The sequence below is a fragment of the Mustela nivalis genome, assembly GCF_964662115.1.
Source record: "Mustela nivalis genome assembly, chromosome: 10".
Classification (NCBI taxonomy): Eukaryota; Metazoa; Chordata; class Mammalia; order Carnivora; family Mustelidae; genus Mustela; species Mustela nivalis.
The window spans coordinates 4,983,201-5,000,891 of NC_139029.1; the positions used below are offsets into that span (position 1 = coordinate 4,983,201).

The 17,691-nt window shown below is 45.0% G+C and overlaps 1 protein-coding gene across 1 annotated transcript in view; it reads left to right on the forward strand.

Moving 5' to 3' along the window:
- Positions 1 to 17,691, forward strand: part of LOC309842511 (uncharacterized protein) — a gene marked incomplete at its 5' end in the record, with an annotated part of 50,471 nt that overhangs the window by 23,929 nt on the left and 8,851 nt on the right. Inside the window, 2 exons of the mRNA XM_082686705.1 lie at positions 4,826 to 5,717; positions 5,825 to 6,311. The remainder of the gene's footprint in view (positions 1 to 4,825; positions 5,718 to 5,824; positions 6,312 to 17,691) is intronic.

The following is a 17,691-nucleotide window of genomic DNA, read 5'->3' on the forward strand; positions in this document are numbered from 1 at the left end:
TTATCTAATTTAATCTCTATGCCGACTCATGAAAGTAGATATCTTTACCACCATTTTGCAGACGAAGGAAATGAGGTACCAGAGAGGTTGAGTAACTTGCCTGAGGTCGCACAGCTACGAAGCGGTGGTGGTCTGTCTGACTTCAGAGCCTGCATACTTTTCTTATTCCCATTATTACTTAGTGACAGCATTTATTGCTAAGAGGGAATGTTACTGGGTTTAGAAAACACTTCAAATGTACTTTAAGTATCATTTGTCCATAAGAGTTTGTTTGGTCATTGTTGCAATGTTCTCATATTTCCATTAAGCTTTTCCTTTACATACTTTGCTTTTACTTGGGAGGGTGGTGCAGAGGCTATGCTCAGTCCAGGCTGCCCAGCAAATGACAATTCCAGCTTTATCTTTGCACCTCCTGGGAGAAGAAAGACAAAGCCTTCTTTTTGGGGTCGAATTCAGCTGTCATTTAGCATCCTAGCCACGGAGGTCGGGGCAAGCAGCTTTCACAGAGATCTGCGTCCTGTCTTTGGGGACAGCAGAGTGGTTTCATGCCTCTGTGGTGTGTCATTCGAACTGTGTCCCATATGGGCTTTTCAGATGCCACTTTCTGGTTCTTTGCACGAGAATTGTTTTCTAGTGTGTTTTTAGTAGTTTTCAAAGTCTTTTATTATTTAATTTAAATGGATAATTCTCAGCTCATAATCTAATCGGTCTCTGAAAATAGTTTCAACCACTTGCTCTCCTGAGTTAGACTGAACTGCGGTGTAGACAAGACAAGGGCACGATTGCCGTGGGCTGGGATACTCAGCCTGGTTATCTAATTATCCTCTAGGACCTAGGTTTATAACTGTATTCCTTTAGAAGTATTTTAGAAAACAGAACCGACTACTTTCGGGGAAAAGTTTGAACGAGGTGAAGTGGGGATTTTTATTGTATTTATTTTTATGGTATTTGAATTTCTAAAGCAGAATCCAGGTCTATACTTTACTAACGTTTTTTTTTTTTTAAAGATTTTATTTATTTATTTATTTGACAGAGAGAGAGAGAGAGACAGTTGAGAGTGGGAACACAAGCAGGGGGAGTGGGAGAGGGAGAAGCAGGCTTCCCACTGAGCAGGGACCTCTGACGTGGGCATCGATTCCCGGGACCACGGGATCATGACCTGAGCCGAAGGCAGACGCTTAATGACTGAGCCACCCAGGCATCACGTCATCTTGTCTTTGTCTTCTTTGTTTCTGTGTTCTACCTTGTCTTTTTCTCCTCCTCCCTCACCCCCCCCCACCTCCTTCCTGTGAGAAATGAAGGATTCTCCATTGTCGAGTGATATGATCAGGTACATATTTTCGAAAGAGCCACCACCATGACAGCAGGGCAAAAGTCAGATCAGAGAATGGAAGATCCTGGGGTCAAGGAAGACCAAGTGGAGAAGAAGAGGTAAAGTAGCTGTAGGACAGCTGGGTTGGAGGGGAAGGCGCAGATTAAGAGTTTCATTTAGCAGATGGAATTCAGGCTTTGATCACCAATTAGATGGGAGGGATTAAAGGAACAGCGATGTGACAGAGATAATTGGGTAAGGAAAAATTACTTAAACCCATAAACCTACATTTTAGAGGAACCATGCTGGGTAGATGACTTTTCAGCAGACTACGTGAGTTCTGAAAGGGCAATTGACTTTCTTCCTTCTATCTTCCGTCTTTATATTAACATCCTGAATCACCATCATCCCATCTTCCCTTTTAGGGAGCAGATCACCTCAAAAGAAACAAAATATCAACAGAGCTAGTTTCTCAGCCATCTTTTCATAATCAAATTCCCTTTGAATTCTTTAGGGACAGATGAACTCACACTGAATGAAGACACTACCTAGTACCCCTGTTCTTTAAAACATAAAAATCGTTTTTAAACTATAGACCTGGGACGCCTGGGTGGCTCAGTTGGTTAAGCAGCTGCCTTCGGCTCAGGTCATGATCCCAGCGTCCTGGGATTGAGTCCCACATCGGGCTCCTTGCTCAGCGGGGAGCCTGCTTCTCCCTCTGCCTCTGCCTGCCATTCTGTCTGCCTGTGCTCACTCTCTCTCTGATAAATAAATAAAATCTTTAAAAAAAAAATTAAAAAATAAACTATAGACCTGGGGTTGCCTGGGGGGCTCCGTCGTTAAGCGTCTGCCTTCAGCTCAGGTCATGATCCCGGGGTGTCTCTGTCAAATAAATAAATAAAATCTTGAAAACAAAAACAAATACTTGTCAAGTTGATGCATAAATAACTGAATAAATAATTTAAAAGAAAGAAAGACAAGATGAAGCACAGAAACCTTCTTCATAATCCTTGCTCACCTTGCTTTCCTCACCCTTGGTATTCTAGCTTCGGGACAAGCCAGCGACTCTTAGGTCTGCCCTTTGATCCAGAAAATTCTTCAATGGCCTGCCTCCTGTCCTCAGGTTCTGTGACAGTTTTGGCATCATCTTCTCCACAAGGCTTCTGACAATCTCTTCCTGCTCTCCTCTGCTTCTATTTAATAAAAATCCCAGTGCGTTTCCAATACTGATGTGGGTTCCATACATTTTAATCTAATTATTGTATTTTAATACCAGGGTACATGGTGGTTGAGACCTTGGGCTCTGAATCGTGACCACCTAGATCTGGATTCTAATTCTAACCCTCGTTGGGTTATGTGGGCGAATTACTTAAGCTCTCTCTACTTCGGTTTACTCATCTGTGAAACAGGGATAGTGACAGCCCCTACTTCTGGGGACTGAAGTGGAGATTCAGTGAATTAACGCATGTCAAGTGCTTGGAGCACAGGCTGGGACAAGCAGAGTGTTTCACTCATTCCATGAAGAAGCTCTTCTGTGAATTGCATAGACTTTATTTCAGAAAATACTTTAAAAACATTTTATTCTTGTTGTTGTGTTTATTTGTAAGATAACTAAGCGGATCATGTTAAAAATCCATTGCAACGTATCGCTTTTTGTTGTTAGAGTTCTTAGAAAAAGGAAAATCTTTTGAAATAAAAGAGTGTCTTATTCCTGGGCTGAGAAGTTTAGGGCAGTTCTTGGGTTTTAGTAATCTTAGTCAGAGCCTCGGCTGTTTGGTAACTTATCTCCGATTTCCTCAGCTCATTTACTCGGATTCTGAAGAATCGAGTGGGTAGATTAAGTGCCTCATTTGGAGTTTCTTTAACCATGCAGCAGAACCGTGAGTAGAAAGTTAAGATGCCTGGTGTTTGTTCCTCGACCACGTGACTCAGGGAACGGCCGTGTGCTTTCTCAGTCCACCATGGGTGACTCCATCTTTCACCATTACAAATGATGCCGAAATGAACATCCTTTACCTACCCCAAAACTCTTGCGTGCCTTTAATTATTTCCTTAGAACAAGTTGATCAAAGTAAAATGATTGAGTCAAAGGAAATAATGAAGTCTTTGGGTATGAGTGGCCAGCTTACCTTCCAAACAGTGTTTATTCAGTTGTGCTCCTACCTGCGGTGCTTGGAGATGTCCATTTCCTCCACACTTTTGCTACCACTGAGTAGTTATCTTGTCGTTTTAATTTTTCCTACCTTCATTAGCCAAAGGAAAGAAAAGACAAATGAAGAAGGTTCCTTGCTCGTTTAAGGTAGGAAAACTTCACCCTCATTTGTTCTTTTTTTTTTTTTTTTTTTAAGATTTATTTATTTGAGAGCGAGAGCGACCACATGTGTGCTCAAGCAGGGGTGCGGTGGGAAGAGACTCTCGAGCAGACTCGGAGCTGAGCACAGAACGCCGCGCCTCAAGTCCCACCTCTCCCTGAGATCATGACCTGAGCCGAAATCAAGAGTTGGGGGCTTAACCAACTGAGCCATCCAGGTGTCCCTCTTCATTCCTTTAATAATAAAAGATTGATGCTTCAGATTCCATTATTTTTCTAGTCACAGGATTTTTAATAATCAAAACTTTTCATATTCACTAAATTCCTTTTAAATCTTCATAAATTAAATGCAAGAGATCCAAAAACCTGCTAATATTGCCATTGAGTATATTAAGCATGATTAAGAAGAATCCCAAAGACTTTTAAATTTCAGAATCCAAACACTGACTTTTCAAAAGGACAACAGGAGGGGCACCTGAGTGGCTCAGTCATTGAGGATCTGCCTTCAGCTCAGGTCATGATCCCAGGGTCCTGGGATTGAGCCCTGCATCAGGCTTCTCATTCAGCGGGAAGCCTGCTTCTCCCTTTCCCACTCGCCCTGCCTATGTTCCCTCTGTCACTGTGTCTCTATTAAATAAATAAAGAAAAGAACTTTAAAAAAAATAAAAATAAAATAAAAAGGACAATAGGAATACCAACAATTGGGATCAAAGGAACTCAGCCTGGAATGAGACTGTGTAAAGTTTAATTAAGAATAGTGAGACTTTACACAATTTAAGAGACATCTGGCACATATGGTTTGTGGACCAACTCAAGATCTCTTGGTGACATTGTTTAAAAAATGATCAGAACTGATACTTTCATTCTCTTTTTTATCCAAAAATGTATATGAATTAGAAAGATTGATACACACCTTTGTGATGATTCGTGGTACTATTTATTACCTCGCACAGTTTTCTTGTTAGGTGCTGTTTGGAATCATTATGTGTATATAAAGGAATGTTGATGCAAATTTATAGCCAAAAATTAGTTAACACGAAGAATATATCTATATATCTATATACAGATCTCAAATAACTTTCATGATATTTGAAAGTAAAATTCTGGGGATCTGTGGGAGGGAAGGAAGGAGTTAAACACAGTAGGAGGGTGCTAGGACGGGCCTCTGGGCTGACTTCTCATTAGGAAATCTGGTATTTCAGGTTGGACTGGGCCTTGGGAATGGCTGCTCCTTTGTTCAAGAGAAAAAGTACATTAGATCTGGCTGCAGTCTCAGACTTGTGAAAATGAATTCCAGAATTTTCTAGCATAGGAAAGTGAGGTGGCTCTCCAGTACCCTGAACAGAATTTACCCAATGAAGCCGAGAGCGGGAGAGGGCAAGATGGCGTCCCTGATTCCCTGAGGTTATGCACGGTGACAGCCGTGGTCACAGACCCTGCAGAGCCTGGCACCACGGGACACCCATGGTGGTGATTAACTCTACAGATCCTTGCTCAGAGCCTTGATTCCCTTACCACGTATTTCGAGATTAGCTCTATTAAAAGCGACCTTGACCCTGCATTTCTTTATTTCTGGTGGTTTTGTTTTCCTGTTTTTCATCGTTCGGAGTACATTCATTTCTGCTTCTCTGATGACCAGTGTCTGCGCGAGGATTCCTTCTTGCGCCATTTTTCCAAAAGTTGCTTCATCGAACCTGTGACTCATTGGCTAAATAAAACCAACACAGACTCCTGGAATTCAGGAGTCTGTTTCGTTCCAGGCCTGATGAAAGGGAGTAAATCGCACGGTTCCTTCTTGTCCTCCGTTATCTCTCCCTTTCCTGCAAAATCATCATCAAAAGAGATGCTGCAAAGTTCTTCATGAATCTAGAGCGGGGACTTTCATTCGTTGCCCATTATTCTGGAAATGTCCCCCCAGCCCGCTCCTGGGCCCCCTGCATCTTCCTTATCCACGGACGGCTCGTGTAGGGAAGCCACAGGTCGGAGATGACAGCTGGCAGGAAGAAGAGAAAGGGCAGGGAGGTTGGAATGTAAACTAAACGCGAGATTTGTGATTTGGTGGAAAGAGCTACGGACCGGACGTCTAACCCTGGGGCTCTAGGCTCAGCTCCATTCTGTGCCGTTTCACGGAAACTCTTGTGTCCTCACGTGCCTCACTCGTAGAATGGGAATCCTAACAGCCACGTGGCCCTCTTCCCTAGGATGGGGTGGCAGTCAGGAGAGATCCTGCACATTCCTTAGATGCTCAAGCTCTCTGAGAGCACCAAGCATTAATATTTTGGAAGGAAAACATGAACCAGACAGGAAAGGGTAACATTGTCATTGTCCGTTCGCAAGACTGCGAGCTTGAGGAAGCCATGGATTAGGGACCTGGCCTTATCCATCGCTGTGTCCACGGAACCTGGCATTGTGTACCCAGAGTAGACAAGTGTGGAAGTGTTACTCGTGAGCTAAGTCCTGAATGAGACAGTCAATCACACGGGGTCCCGCGTCAAAGGATTCTGCTGGACACTTGTGCCTGATGGGAACATCAGTGGATTGAAACCAGGTTTGGGGTCTAAAAGGCGAGATTTAAGTTCCGGTGCCACGACTGCTGAGCTATGTTATCACTACGATATCACTGCGACTTCACTAAGTGTGCGATCACTTCTCAGCTGGGGGAGCGTCAGACCCTCTCCCGGTGTCAAGGTACTCTCTTGTAAAATTGTGTTAAAACACCTTCAGGCAGTTTCTTCTTCAGTGGTGTCCTTAAAGCAACCTTTTGTTGTTGTTCTTTGTTAAGGGCACCTTTAATCTGGCAAATGCTCTGAAATGTTTTGTTTTGATAATTCTTGAAAAATGATAATATTCCACTGCTTGGCAATGCTTCTAAAATAATTGGTGAAATTGTAATAATAGAATTTTTTAAATCTTGGCTCATCTACAACTCCAGACTTTCTGTTGGTTCAGGTTGTTGGACGATTTTGAATCACAGAGGTTTGAGGGAAGCAGCCCACCTGCATAAGGCTAATGGTTTTATAGGAACCCATCCTTCACTCGTAGGACACACTTCTCATGTAGCCTCATGCAAGCTCCTGTGCACCCTGGCCTCCGGCCGTACCTCCTTGCACCCCTTCCTGCCTGCCTCCAACTCACTTCTCGGGGCACAGCCCGCACGTTCGGTGGATGCGGACCTGATCACATCCCTACTGACGCCCAGGGCTGTTTTTCAGTATCCTCCCCCTCTCTCCCTCTCTCTCTCTGCCGCTGTCCTCTCTTTGAGTTCCTCCAGCCAGCTGGACTCAGTTCTCTCAAACTCAGATCTAGTTCTACCCTTCCCTCGGCCTGGAATATTCTCTTCTCCTGTTGCCTGGCCAGCAACTGTCGCTCGGGTCTCACTGTTACTGTCTCTTCTTGGGGCTGGGCCTTTCCCAAGCCCCAAGACTGGAACAAGCATCCTTGGGACATTCTTCCTGGTCATCTCTGTGCCCAGTTCTTCCTCCGTCCCTGTGCCTCACGTAGGAACGTGCTTGTTATATGTTCATTTTACTAGAAAGGGTAGTGCCACCTGGCCAAAGATACACTGTTGGCTTTCCTATGATTATACTCGATTGTTCAGATGTTGATCCCCTACTCTGTGCTCGGCACGGTTCTGGGGGCAGGGGACACAGCAGCGAACCCATTGCCGTAGGTCCTTGCCATCGTGGGATTTACAGCCTGGGAGGGAGAAACTGATAATAAAGGAAGTAAAATCCATAGCATGTTAGATGCTGGAGAACAAGAAAGCAGAAGAGGAGGGTAGGGCATGCTGGACGAGGTGGTGGGCATGTTGCGGTTGTTAGTAGGTTACTAGGGAAGCTTCACGGAGGTGGCATTTGAGCCAAAGTCTGCAGGAAGTGAGGGAGTGAGCTGGAGGGATATTTGGGGAGAACATCTCAGGCAGAGGGAAAGCCTGAGCGGGTGTTTCCAAGAACAGCTCGGAGGCCTGGAGGCCAGGAGCGCAGCAAGCTGGGGTGTAGCAGGAGCAGGGTGGGAAGGGAGAGAGGACTTTGAACTTGACTCCGCAGGCAAAGGGGGTCTCAGCAAAGGAGGTGGGGGAAATCTGACTTAATTTTTAAAAGGATCCCTCTAACCTCTGTATAGATAATTGACTCGAGGGAGGCAAGGCGGGAAGCCAGGAGGCTAGTTAAGCTTTGCAAAAACCCAGGCGGAAGGAGAGTGGTGACTTGACTTAGTAGCTATTAGTGGGGGTGGTGAGAAATGGCTAGAGTCTAGATCTGTTTTGAAGGAAGGGCCAAGAGGATTTTCTGATGGGCTGAGTGTGGGATGTGAGGGGAAGCAGGGAGCCCAGGAGGCTGCCCGGGGCTCCGGCCTGCGTAACCAGAGGATAGAGCCTCCAGGAAGAGGACAGGCAGGTGGCTGGTAGAGGTTTCAGGGGACAGAGGAGGACCTCTGCCTCATACTTGAGACAAGTATATCTCAAGTATGTCTCATACTTGAGACATGTATTAGTTCGCCAGCATGTGTTTGAGTTCTCACGAAATGAATCTAAGAGGGCAATTTTCTTTAACCTGTACATGGGAGTAAAGAAATCTCATGCAATGTCCCCAAAGGAAGGGGACTAACATCGCCCTCTTGTACAGGATTCTACACCCGGCCCTTTCCTGGGGTGGGGGGGGGGCACACCAGGATTCCATTTCTCTTGGAATGGATGTCAACCCAGATTCTGTTTTATTTATTTTTAAAGATTTTATTTATTTATATTAGAGGGAGAGAGTGAGAGAGAGAGCATGCGAGGGAGAAGCAGACTCCTGGCAGAGCTGGGAGCCCGATGCAGGACTCGATTCCAGGACTCCGGGATCACGACCTGAGCCAAAGGCAGTCGCCCAACCAACTGATCCACCCAGGCGCCCCCAGATTCTGTTTTAGAACCATCAGAACTGCTGTCCACAGCTGAGGTTTGCTTCATTATATAAATAAACTTATTTTTATAGTCAGCTTGTTGGTAAAAAAAAAATGTAAAACTTCCCTCTACGTCTCGCCAGGCCTGAGCCAAACCACACGAAGTACGATTTCTCTAAGGACCGAGGTCCTTGGGTCATCACACAACAAGCAGCTATCCATCATGCACGCTAAAGGCCTACTGTGTGCTGGTGGCTCTTCAAGTGCATAACCGACAGGTGTGCAAGGACTCTCTAGCGCGCTGGGGTTTTTGCCGCGGCCCTGGCTCATCTACCTTTCCCGCTTGCTTTCCTTGCGTCCGCTTCTCCCCGAGATGATCCAGTGCCCCTGCTTTGTCCCTTCTGTTCTTACTGTCGAAAGACCTTTTCCTTTCCCTCTCCCTTCTCCTGTCTTTCCTAGCAGAGTCCCAGCTAGCTGAGGTTGCCCAGGAAGTGATTCTGGGACAAGTGTGCTCTTACTCATTTTGCATTTTCCCTTCGGCAACTTTAAACTACCCTTTGCATGAACTCCTGGGGGTCCTTTTAACATACTCCAGGCCAAGAAGCCTGAAGGGCCAGGCTGCGGCTGAGAAGCTACTCGTGGATCAGATCTGACCGGATGCAGAGTCCAAAGTGTATTCGTTACTGTGTTTATACATAACTAGTTTGTGACCTTCTCCTCAGCTAGAGAGGTTTATATACTCTTCCCAAGAATAGTACTCTTTACACAGGATGCCCCGATTCTTGGTGTTGATAGCCAACACCTGGCAGGAAGAGGCAGGTCGGAGGAAATATTCTTGAAACAAAAGACTGGGAAAGTGCCTGGGTGGCTCAGTCGGTGAGGCATCCGCCTTCAGCTCAGGTCATGATCCTGGGGTCCTGGGATCGAGTCCTGCGTCAGACTCGTGCTCTGCAGGGAGTCTGCTTCTCTCTCTGCCCCTCCCCCTATCCATTCTCTCAACCTCTCACTCTCTCAAATAATAAATAAATAAAATCTTTTAAAAAAGATACTAAAAGACTGTGCATGCCATGAAAATGAATGCTAGTAAAGTAGAATATATTGTGGGGCATGTGGGTGTCTCATCAGTGAAGCATCTGACTCTTGGTTTCAGCTCAGGTTATGATCTCGGGGTCATGGGATCAAGCCCTGAGTTGGGCTCTGTGCTCAGTGCATAGTCTGTTTAAGATTTTCTCTCTCTCTCTCAAATAAATAAAATCTTTTTTAAAATTAAGCTATGTTGGGGCACCTGGGTGGCTCAGTCGTTAAGTGTCTGCCTTTGGCTCAGGTCATGATCCCAGGGTCCTGGGATTGAACCCCACATCGGGCTCTCTGCTCAGTGGGAAGCCTGTTTCTCCCTCTTCCACTCCTCTGCTGTGTTCCTTCTCTTGCCGTGTCCCTCTCTGTCAAATAAATAAAATCTTAAAAATATTAAAAATTAAGCTGTGTTGCTAGATATTTGTATCCAGAAAAATGGATTTATCACTGAGTGAACTTAAAGAAAATATCGCCTGGTCAAAAAATTACTTTTAATTCTAAGCATTGAGTGAGAAACCATAGTTCCTAAGATGGATACATTCTTCCAACAGCGGGTTTAGTCTGATTGTTTGGGTCTTCGCTGGAATCTGAGTTGTTTTTCAAGAGAACTGATTTCTGATGAAGCTGTTCACATGCTTTTGAAGCCAAGAGAGGGGGTGATTAATTTACATTCTCTTAGGGGCGCCGGGGTGGTTCAAGTCGATTAAGTGGGTTAAGCATCAGCTTTTGGCTCAGGTCATGATCTCAGGGTCCTGAGATAGAGAGACACCCCTCCCCCACCCCCGCCTTCGTCAGCGGGGATTCTGCTTTTTCCTCTGGCCCCTCTCCCTCCTGCACTCACTCTCTGTCTCTTTTGCAAATAAATAAGGTAACTAAATCTTTTTAAAAATTGCATTGTACAAAAAAAAAATCGCATTGTACAGACAAGACTGCATGAAGTTATGGAATTGTCTTGGTAGGATGAGGTAAAATGGTGCCCCCAAGTAAGCAAACAAACCCTCACATAGCCCATATCCAGAATCTCAAAGTCGCTGAATACGCAGTGTTTGAAAGGAGAAAAGAAATAAAATTTTTTTTTTTTTTTGGAGCTGCTTCTCCAATGATAGAGGTTTGCCATCCTTCATGTTATAAAACAGAGTTGAAGCTTAGTATCATTTTAAGCATGGGACAGAGAGGGATACGTGAGGCTGGGGGAAAGGCAAAAGAAATGAACTTGACGGACCAAAAAAATCACACATCCTTCGAAGACCTCCCCTGTCTCGAGGACAGAAAATGCCTTGGCAGGAGCGATTTCTTCTGCAGTCAGAAGGGAATTGGTTTCCCAGCTGTTCTGGTGTATTTTCCTGATTAGTCTTTGCTCCCACGGTCTAAAAGCAAAGACCGGATCTGAGCACCTACAGTACTGGTCCAGAACTGCAGCTTCCCTCACGGGTGACTCACAGGCGGGAACAAACCACCTACTGTAACAGCTGGACACAGACCGTGGCGGATGCAGCTCGGCAGCTGCTTGGCCTGACCCCCGAAACCGTGCTGTTGGCCGAAGCTCTCACCTTAGTGAAATAGCGAAGCTGGGGTTTAGATGCATGGCTACTGTTACACATTTCTCCTAAATTGTATTTCTCCATTGCTACTCTAAGATCTTGGAGGTCATCTTGAAGTCTCAACTCAACTTAGGATGGCTAGGACGCCAGTCATCATTCAACATCCCACCGCATGAGGAGTGCCTGGGTGGCTCAGTCGGTTGGGTGTCTGGCTTTGGCTCAGGCTGTGACCCCAGAATCCTGGGATCAAGCCCCACTTCAGGCTCCCTGCTTAGCAAGGAGTCTGCTTCTCCCTCTCCCTCTGCCCTGCCACTTGCTTGTGTACTTTCTCTCTTTCTTTAAAATCTTAAAAAAAAAAAAAAAAAAAAATTCCACACATGTGCTCTGGTGCATAAGTGACCACTGTCTTGAAGAATAAAGTTATGCTTAGTTTTAAATTTGGTTAGTCTTTGCTATAATTACGATCAGTGTGAAGTGAGCCAGCTTTATAGGAACTCGTTTCTTAAACAGGATGATCTCTTGCTGCATCTCTGATCTCTGCTGTCTGGTATACTGCTCCCCTACCCGGAGGCCAGTTCTCGAGGCTTCACTAGCGACAGGGAGAGTAGGCACCTGCCCTCAGAAAGCCTCCAAGTCAGCTAGGGCTACAGATTAAAGCGTGAGAATCCTAGATTCGCCAGGGAGTGCAAATAAGATGCCATTACAGAGAAGGTGAGAGTATTTTTGGGGTCAGTCTATACCCCAAAGCCTGTGTCTTCCAGCCTCCCATTTTATTTTCCATTACCATTGTTTTGCAGAAATTGTTCTGCCGAGTATCTCCTCCCTTATTCTAGTACATTCTGGCCCTCACGTGGTACACAGCACTTTATGCACAACGCCTGCCGAGTCCGTGTTTGCTGACATAATTGAATGGGGGAAGGCTTTGTGGAAAGGCAGAGCTTGGGCACAGCTTGAGATGAGGGGGGTTAGGGGGGTGCGGTGACATATTGCCCATATATGAGTCATTTGTTCTGGGCCTTGAGGAAGGGCTTGCAAAGTCAAAACAGAGCGGAGACAGATGCCAGGTTGAGGAATGAGCTACAGCGGAGCTGAGTGTTAGGTTGATGAAATATGGGGTCAGGGAGGAGGCCAGCCAAGACGTTGTTCTGGATGGGGTGTTAGTGCGGCCGGCTCTAAGAGCAGGGCCCTCCAGAGGTGGGTGGATGTGCCCACGCACGAGCCTGTATTTCTCTCCCCATTTCGTGCTGGGGACATGCTCTTCATTTGTGTTAGTGCGTGTGTTATATTCTTGGTGGTGTTGGGGGCCGGGCGGGGTGTGTTTGGAGGAGTTCGTAGTTCCTTTCTTTATGTTTTATTTTTAATTAGTTTCCTCTGGAATTGGGTGGTTTTCAGGAAAGAGGTTGAATGCATTTAGCAAAACTATTGGAAAACTGGAATGGGAAAATGAAAGTTTCTCTCTCTTTTTTGGTACTCTTTTCAGTTTTTCCTGGTCCCCTGGATGACTTTAGAGAGAGAGGCCACAGATGAAGAAAGGGAATTCTGTAAAACCAGAAAGATATCTAGCTGGGGGCAACTGCTGGAGACAGGGAAAGCAAGAAGAAACAGCAGGTTTGGGAAAATAAGTGAGTTTCTGTGTTGGCCCTCAAGGAAGAGCTGGAAATTGCCATTTGGAATCAGGGCTTGAGCTCAAAAGAAGTCAGAGCTGGAAAGAGATTTAGCTGCAAAGATGGTAGTTAGAAGTGAGGGGACAGTGCCCGGGGAGAGCAGGTAGAATGGGGTCCGTCCTTTTTTTTTTTTTTTTTAAGATTTTATTTTATGTATTTGTCAGAGAGAGAGAGAGTGAGAGAGAGCACAAGCAGAGGGGAGGCAGAGGCAGAGGCAGAGGGAGAAGCAGGTTCCCTGCGGAGCAAGAAGTCCCATGTGGGTCTCGATCCCAGGATCCTGGGATCATGACCTGAGCTGAAGGCAACACCTAACAACTGAGGCATCCCTGGAAGGGGGTTCTTAGCTGGGGTCCATGGTGAGTCCAGTGATTGAAGTTTAAGGCTCTATAGCCACCAGAAACTCTGAGCAATATTTTCTGTGAGTTTCCGCCTGGCATGCTGGGATGGAGTGTGTCTGTAACTTTGGTCAGGTTCTTAGAGGTATCCAAAGGTTAAGAAATCGCTGCCGCAGAAGGGGAAGATGAGTCCAAGAAGGTCAGAGCCCTGAGGAGAAATCAGCATTGAAAGAGTTAGCAGAGAGGAGCCACGGAAAGAGGCCAAAGAGATTAGGAAGGCAGAAATCTATCCCGGAAGTCAGGAGGATGTGGAAGGCAATGGAACGCGTGGGAGTGTGGGCCGCAAGGTTCAATGGTATCTTAAAGTCAGATAGGATTAAAAGAACAGGTTCAATAGCCTGCTGGGAAGTCACTGGTGACTTTCCCGAGAGCCGTGTGAATGGAAAGCACATTGTGATAAGCGGAGAACGGGATTCAGGAAGAGGGAGTAAGTCTGGCTTTCTCTTTCTGGAAGGTTAACATTTGACAAGAGTGAATATTTACTGTGTTCCTGAGAAGGGCTGGAACTCGTGACATTCACTGTAGACGTGAGCAAGGTGACATGGGCTTTGGTTCTCATGGATCTTAGGGTCTCTTGGGAGAGATAGGCACTAATCAAATAACGACACAAATTTAGTGTATCATCACAAACTGGGTCAGGGCTTTGATGGGAAAAAACATGGTGCCCAGCACTGAAACCCAATCTGGGGTCCAAGAAGGACCCCTGAGGACATGATCATTGAGCTCAGACCTGATCAGCTCCCAAGGGAGACCAGGAGTGAAATGGCTGGGCAAGGGAGCAGAGGGCAGAACATTCTAGGCAATGAGGGAAGTCAAAGCAAAGTGTAGAAAGAGAAAGGCCAGTGATAGCAGGCCATGCTGGGTCTTTTAAATGACAATAAAGATCTGAGTTTAAGAACATTGAGGAAGCTGCCAACTTGTGGAGAGTCAAACACAGTTTTGTATTTTGAAATAACGTAGAGGAATCCAGGGGAGAAACGATGCTAGCTTAGACCAGCTTCCTGGCAAAGAAGGCGAAGAGAAGAGGAGGGATTGAGGAATCATGCAGAAGATCACACAGCCCCAGAAGGCAGGAGACAGAACACCGAGACTGAGGAAGGACCAGCAAAAGGTTAAGTTTTTCTTTAGGGGCTGAACACTGAAGCTCATTTGTAGGCAAAGAGAAAGAGCAGAGGAGAGAGAGAACTTGAAGAAATACTAACCGGTGGAGGAGATACAGGTCTTCAAATCAGAAACACTGCTCTCTAGATTGAGAAGACAGGGCTGGTGAATTTGCAGGTGTGGTTACAGGTAGAAAGGAGGCAAAGTGAGGCTTGAAGACTTGATCCATAAAAGGGGGCTTGTATGTGTTTTGGAGTGAGGCTGCAGCCTCCCAAATAATAAGGTAGTCCTGGGCTGTGGAGGATGAACAGCAAGAAGTTCTGAGATGGTTCACAGAGGGGACCTGGTTGCCATCTGCGTATTTGTACAAACACTGCCCGATCCTTCTATCACCAAATCAGTCCTTGGGTTTTATAATTGGAAACAGAGTCAGGGAATTTTAATATGTCCAAAGTGGCTCTCTTGAGCTGTACTAAGAAATTCTTTTTTCCTCCAAATCCATGAGGTGGTTTGTTCAACAGCTGGGATTGGGATTGGGACTGGGGTTGGGTGGGTGGGTGTGGTACAGCGAGGAAGAGCTCATATCCCAGACAGTCGAGTTATTCCTCAGGAGAACTGGATCATTGTGTTACAGACGAGACAGCCGCACAAGTCTGAATTTCCAAAGGCACGTTCATTTGTGTTTCCTACTACCAATTAAGTCCAGCTGTAGGGACACCAGTGGACTCAATCCATCTTTAAAAATCAACGCTGATTTTCAGTGTACTAAAACAGATGCAGTGAGAAGTCATGTGTCTCATGTCTCCAAACAAATGTGCTTAGTTAATGTCCTAGCTCAGAAAGAGAATTAGAGTTTTCAGTTGACTTCTAAAAAAATTATGAAGGATTAATGTGCATCCCCCCCACACACCTTTTTTTGATACAGTTGTGGGAAAGTTGGACTCTTTTCAACACAACGGATCTTTGTTGCAGAATCTCTGAGTGGATCTATGCATTTGTGGGGACTCATAGTCTTTTCCTGGGTCCATGAGCACAGCTTTGTCACAAAAATGGCTTTTCACTCTAAGATGTATCTTCTCTGAAGGTCAGAGAGAGGTGCGTGGTATGAAGGCGCCATGTTGGATTAGAAATGAGCAGTGCAGAACCGGCTACAGCAGTGGGCCTGCTTGGCAATCTTGAAATAAATGCAGCTGGGATAATTTCAATTTTTGATTCAACCCTTGGCAAGCCTTTAGTGTACACAGCCCTTCCCTCCCACCCCCAAACCTGTGGAGGAGGCTCAAAGGCTGGTTGTACTCAATGGTCATTATTCTGTCTCTTGGAATTGCCAGTAAACACTAGGTCAGCTCTGCGTCCTGCCCAGGTTCAGTTAGTACTCTGGGAAGAACTTCCTCTTCCTATGAGAGTTAATACATCTAATTGTTGAGCATAGCACTTTGTTGTGTTTGATGAATATTAGCTATTATTTCAAAACATGATAATTATTTGGGGTTATTCCCTTCCTAGGACTCGATGTGTACCCCCAAAGGGTCATGATTATGGAGCACATTTCCTTCTCTATGCATATGGTCTCTTGGTTCTAGGCTGACATACCCAGGTTTTATACCACATGAGTTCCAAGGACACCATTCACCGCTGGGAAAGTGCTTTTCAGTTGCACAGCGGCTCTGAAACGGGCTTCTGTGTTACAAGGTTTCAAGTGCTCACAGCTCACAATTCGCTGGTAGAACCAGATAAGTTTAGCAGCCGACAGTCTCTCCCCCCTTCTCAGTCGATTCCTTTCTGAGTTCCCAGGAGAACTAGGTTTTGGAATTTTCCCTAAATGTCTATCCTCCTAGGGCTGAATCGAACCTTTGGCGTTTCCTGTTCTATACTGGGAACCAGAAGCTTTCTGAATTATCTCATAGGACATTTCCTGATCTATGAATCTTGAGAGCATGAAGATCATGTTTTCCCCTCATCATCTCCTGATCTCAGTCTCCAAGGAGCATGTGTGTGTTTCATTACAATTCCACCGGTTCCCGCGTTCAGTGATAAATATGTGGGTTACAGTGTGTACATTCATATACAACACCAAAGGTTACCAGTGTGGATTTATTGCTTGTTACATCATTTTACTGTGGGGATGATTCACTCGATCAGTTTATTTAGCAATGAGGGAATATTAAATAAGGCAACTGTACCAACTTACACCAGCCCTAGCTTCGCTGGGTCCACCACCTCTGCCCTCTCCTAATCAGTGGCTTGATAAGGTTAATCATGCTCACAGAGATGGGCCTGTCACGGAGACAGCGGTCTCTACTCAGGGACTTCCAGAACAAGAGGACACCATGTGTCTGAAAACAAAGGTGGTCTTCTCATTGATGATTTCATTTTCACTTTTAAGGTCTGAGTATTCTTCTCTTGCTATTGTTTACTTGATCCTTTGTTGTTTGGATGACCTTGTTCTGAATGCTAACTCCAGAACAAGGTTCTCCGTCCTGTGTCATCCTGATCAGAGTTACTTTATTCCACTCCACTGACCTCAAATCACTGGTCACAAAACCCTTGATGTTCAATTAGGAATAAGTAAGTTATTACTTATCAAAGGATCAAAGTTAAGCCATGTTTATTAAAAATTGGGTGTTTCTGGGTGGGGGGGATGAGGGACATAGGGGATGGGGATTAAAGACTGCACTTGTAATGATGAGCACTGAGTAATGTATAGAATTGTGGAAGCACTATATCGTACATCTGAAACTGATAGAACACTGTACATTACACTGGAATTAAAATTTTGAAAACTTTATAAAAAAAGGGATGTGTCCATCGTTTTATTTTTAAAAGCTTCCCACATGCAGAAATGTTGAAAGAACTGTAGAGTGAACACCCTTGTACCCGTCGGTCAGTGTCTACAGTTGTCATTTTCATATATGCATTTACTATACAACCATATATCCATCCATTCATCCATCGTATCTTTTTAGTTTTTGAAATGTTGAAATAATTTTAGATTTCCAGAAAAGTTCCATGAATAATACATACAGTTCCCAAATACCCTTCATCACCTTCCCCTAAGATTATCATGTTACAAAACCATAATACAATGACCAAATCAATATTAGAATTAATCAACACAAAATTAACATTATGACACTATTTTTTAAACCTTTTAATAGTGATTTTTTTATTTTTTAAGGATTTTATTTATTTATTTGAGAGAGAGAAAGAGAAGAAGAAGAAAGAGAGAAGGTAGAGGGTCAAGAAGACTCCATACCGACCTTGGCGCTAGAAGTGGGGCTCAATCCCACGGTCTTGAGATCATGACCTGAGCTGAAAGCAAGAGTTGGATACTTAACTGACTGCACCACAGAGGTGCCCCCTGAGTTTTGTTTTTTTTTTTAATTTAAAAAATTGTTTTTCCAACTGGAAT